This window comes from Pinus tabuliformis, chromosome 7 (assembly GCF_031772625.1).
Source record: "Pinus tabuliformis cultivar Carrire ecotype Pingquan chromosome 7, CPIR1, whole genome shotgun sequence".
NCBI lineage: Eukaryota > Viridiplantae > Streptophyta > Pinopsida > Pinales > Pinaceae > Pinus > Pinus tabuliformis.
In genome coordinates, this window is record NC_142293.1 from 1,616,642,043 (window position 1) to 1,616,646,742 (window position 4,700).

The 4,700-nt window shown below is 32.7% G+C and overlaps 1 non-coding gene across 1 annotated transcript; it reads right to left on the bottom strand.

Annotated features, from left to right (window-relative positions):
• Positions 1–3,880: 3,880 nt before the first annotated feature.
• LOC149254409 (U6 spliceosomal RNA) lies at positions 3,881–3,983 on the bottom strand. Its single transcript, XR_016267579.1, has one exon. It is a non-coding gene; the product is annotated as a U6 spliceosomal RNA (small nuclear RNA).
• Positions 3,984–4,700: the final 717 nt, after the last annotated feature.

Genomic DNA, 4,700 nt, shown 5'->3' on the forward strand with positions numbered 1-4,700 from the left:
AAACTTTTATTATTTTCGAGCTTTTGGTAAGGAATAAATCAAATCAGTGGATATATCAGTGGGTTATGAGATCAAGCGAGGGTAAGGATTCAGTTATGAGATCAACTGAGGGTAAGGAGTCGGGTAAGGATTCAGTTATGAGATCTCAACGGAGGGTAAGGAGGAGTCGGTTATGAGATCAACGGATGGTAACATTTTAATCATCTAACACTTAATCTGATGGTGTATAACAACAATAGCAAGGATCAGAGGAGAGTTCATTTCAAAGATCAGAGGAGAGTTCATTTCAAAGGGAAAGCGTAAAAATGTTCTTACTATTCATGAATCATACCCTTCAATAAAATTGTCTTATATTATTGATATCCAATTCAGATTTTATATATAGAGTTCAAATTCAAATTCAAATTATATATATAGATATTACATAAATCATTTTACATTCTTCATTACTTTTATGCAAACTTCTGCTGTCTTAAATTGCGCACAAGGTTAGGGATAAAGGCCCTGGAAACCCTCTTTCCAATGGGAGGACTTCAACATGACTAATTCTGTTTCTGCATAAACAGATTTAAGTGGTGCTGCAGCTACAAAAAGAATAAAGGCGCAGAAGAAAGGAATGAAAATGGTAACAACCTTTTTAAAACGAGAAGTTTTCTGGATGGGGTTACGCCTGCTCAATGCTCGCATGATGACGTGGATGATGTAAAGAAGGAGGAGGAGGAAGACGTAAAAGCCCCTCGAGGGTTAAAGCTACAGCTATTCCCCTGTCAGTGATCTGATCTAACTGTGTAGTGCGTCCCTGCCGGCTGATGATTCCCTACCATCCATCACTCACCCACGGGTAACAAGTCCTGGAGAATTCCCTGCCGGCTGATTGTAACAAGTCCTGGAGAATTCCTACTGTAACTCTGCCCCTTAACTCAAGTTTTAAAAAATATTTTCTTCTCGTATGGTTTGGTACATACGCAATTGGATTTTATGTTTTATTATTTTTTTAATACCAACACTATTTCAAAATCTATGTGGCGACTGCTTGGACGCAAACACAGGTTCCCTTGTCGACTCGTCTTCATGTGCTCTGCCAACATGTGGTGTCTCCAGAATTGGTTGAGCGACCGAAGCAGAGCACCCAATCTACTGAGCTTCCCATGCGATGCTTCCGAGAGACCAATTGTTGCTGCCACCTTGAGCCCCGACGAGTGTTGAGGCCACTGCTGCGCTGGATCGGACACCCATTCTTGTTGGCTACATTTGCATCGAATCCTTGACTCAAGGGGAATTCAATGTGTGAGTACCAGGAATTCGGGCCACCAGGTTATTCCTCTAGATTGCCATGGTTCATTCGCCAAAGCTGAAGATGGGAACGACTACAGCTAAAAACATTGGAAATTAGGAGGATATGCAGATCAAAGATGAATATTCGTAAACAGGATTTTCTTGTAGAATACCAAAAATAAAAAAATGGAACAGAAAGGAAAAAAAATTATTCAATTCTATTTACAAAATTTACTGGAGCAATAAATATCACATCAATCCAGAAATCATGGTTCAGCGGAATAGAAATCATGGTTCAGCGGAATCTTGAAGCAAGAACTTTGTGAATATAAACTTCCAGCGTCTGCCTATGAAAAAAAACAAGGGACGACACAGTTTAAATCAAAGAATGCAGAATGTATATCAAAGATGAATATTTGTAAACAAGATTTTCTGTAGAATACCAAAAAAAAAAAATTGAACAGAAAGGAAAATTTTTTATTATTTTCGAGCTTTTGGTAAGGAATAAATCAAATCAGTGGATATATCAGTGGGTTATGAGATCAAGCGACGGTAAGGATTCAGTTATGAGATCAACGGAAGGTAAAGAGTCGGGTAAGGAGTCGGTAAGAATTCAACGGAGGGTAAAGAGTCGGGTAAGGAGTCCGTACGGATTCAACGGAGGGTAAGGAGGAGTCGGTTATGAGATCAACGGATGGTAACATTTTAATCATCTAACACTTAATCTGAGGGTGTATAACAACGACAACAAGGATCAGAGGAGAGTTCATCTCAAAGGGAACGCCTTACGGCGTAAATATAAGAAATATTACTTGTCGCCTTACACTTACTAGACACTTTTGAACTTCCCAGAGCCTTTTTTTTTGCAAAGTGCTTAATCTTGTTAAGCGTTTGTGTTTTGTTTAATATATTTTTTCAAAAACTAAAAAAATGTAGGCGAAAGAATTGTCTAGACGATCAAAAGCGGTTGGAATTTGGACAAAAAAAATATTAATGTTTCAATTATATTTTTGATAATGAAAATAGATTCAACTTTATCATGTTTAAATCATATTTTTGATAATAAAATAAATTTAACACCATAAAAAAACTCTAAAACACTCAAAATTTTAAAATTTAACCACTATCATTTGAATCTAAAAAATGAATATTAAATATAACCACTATCATATCATTTGAACCTAAAAAATGAATATTAAATTTTATCAAAATATAACTAAAATTTCCATGATTTTTAAAGCAAAAGGGACTCGCTAATTATTTTATGGGGTGCTGGACACAACAGTTTTTAATGCGAGGGACTCACTCTAATTATCTTATTGGTACTGGACACGTGTGACCTCTTGAGGTCCGAATTTTCTGGAGTCCTTTCTGTTTCCGGTTTGTTTTACTGGACTCCGCGCAGAGATATTTTCATTACTCAATGTATTTGTCTGTTTGCTGCATGCCTCTTTTCCAGTGTTTGATCAGAGTAACATAATTGTTTTAAATGTGAAGAATTCAGTCTAATGCTAGGAAATCCTTTACACTCACACCATTCAATGCTGCGGAACAATGTGAATAATGTTGGCATTAAATGCTGCGCAACAATGTGAATAATGTTGGTATTCAATATTAATGTTAGGAAGTCATTTACCTTTTATTCATTCACTCTTTCACACCATTCATTGCTGCGGAACCATATGAATAATGTTGACATTAAATATTAATGTTAGGAACTCATTCACCTTCTCACACCGAACAATGTGAATAATGTTAAGCATTAAATATTAAATATACTGAAGTGTCCTTTTTACATGTGACTTTCTAAAGTCTTTCCTGTTTCATATTTTTTTAAATGGCTGGACACTTCTTTATGTTTGAATACTGCATAATAGGGTGGATAATGTTTGTAGTAAATATTAAATATACTAAGTATTTTTGACTTATTTATCATTAAATTTATAAAGTTTTTTTTTAAACACTTACACCTTTTTATATCTCAATGTTGCATAACGAAGTGATTAATGTTAATATTAAATATTAAATATCTTAGACATTTTTTTTCCTTTATGTTTGAATTTCTAAAGTTCAGTTTTATGTTTTTTCTCAACCTATCTATTTGTCCGTTTGCTATAACTCTTACAAACATAATTGTTTTGAATGTGAGAGATTCAATTTTATTAAACTTCTTTATATCTGAATTTCTAGATTCTTTTTAATTAGATTTTATATATAGATATCTTTATAACTCAATTTTTTTCTCCATTTGTTGTTTTTTCACAATGTTAAATATACAATGATTAATATCCACTTTACTATGCAGTATTGAATGCTATTGGAAGGTGGGTAGTTATATATCATCAAATTATTAATAGTCATAATTTGATGATAAATATTCATCCACGCTCACATAATATTCAATGTTGTTTAACAAGGTGAATAATGTTCATCTTAAATATGTCTTAAATGTACTGAACACTTCTAACCTCTTTATATCTTAATTTCCAGAGCCCCTTTATGTTTCATGTTTTTAAATTGAATTTCATGTGTAGATATATTCAGAACTCATTTATTTGTCTAATTCTTTTTCCAATGTTAAATGAGAGTAACTCTTTTCAGGACAAAAAATTTGGACCATTTCTCGATTTGTGCGTGTCATCCTTGCGCAGGGGCCATGCTAATCTTCTCTGTATCGTTCCAATTTTATCGGATGTCTCCGAAGAGACAAATGAGAGTAACTCTTACAGACATAATTGCCATGTTTACTAGACACATAGTTTGTTGGGAACCGCATACTTCCATTACTGTAAGTGAATCTTGCTTCATCTATTTTTATTCATATCTTCTCACTATTCATCATGTAGATATAGGGTTGGACATCTCTTAAGAAGATCAAGGTGGTGCAATTTATTTGGATGATAAGAAATATAAATATGTTATAAGCAATTTACCCATAACATGACTAAGTCTATATGCAATTCCAAATTTGATGAGGGCATTAACAATAATATATATTAATTATATGGTCATTCAAAGGAAAGTTGTCAATTGAGAGGAGTGCTTAAATATTTGGGAAGACCATTCACAAATAGAGCTTTTTGACAAAATCAAAGGGAACAACAAGACACTAAGATAATTAACCAATAAGACGATCAATTTAGAAAATAATTAAATTGGACTATCATGCTTTATTGATTCATTAACACATATTTATACATACAATTTTTTTTTTTTTAATTTAAAGATAATTCTCTGAAAATATGAGGAATCATCTCGATCAGACTAATTTAATATACTCAATTGCAATGTCCCCTAATAATAATAAAAATAATAAATAATATAATATAATAGTAAAATTAAAATATAAGCAAATAAATGATAAATAATAAATAAAGGATATTAATGGTAAATAAATAATAAAAAATAAAGAAAATATAATAATA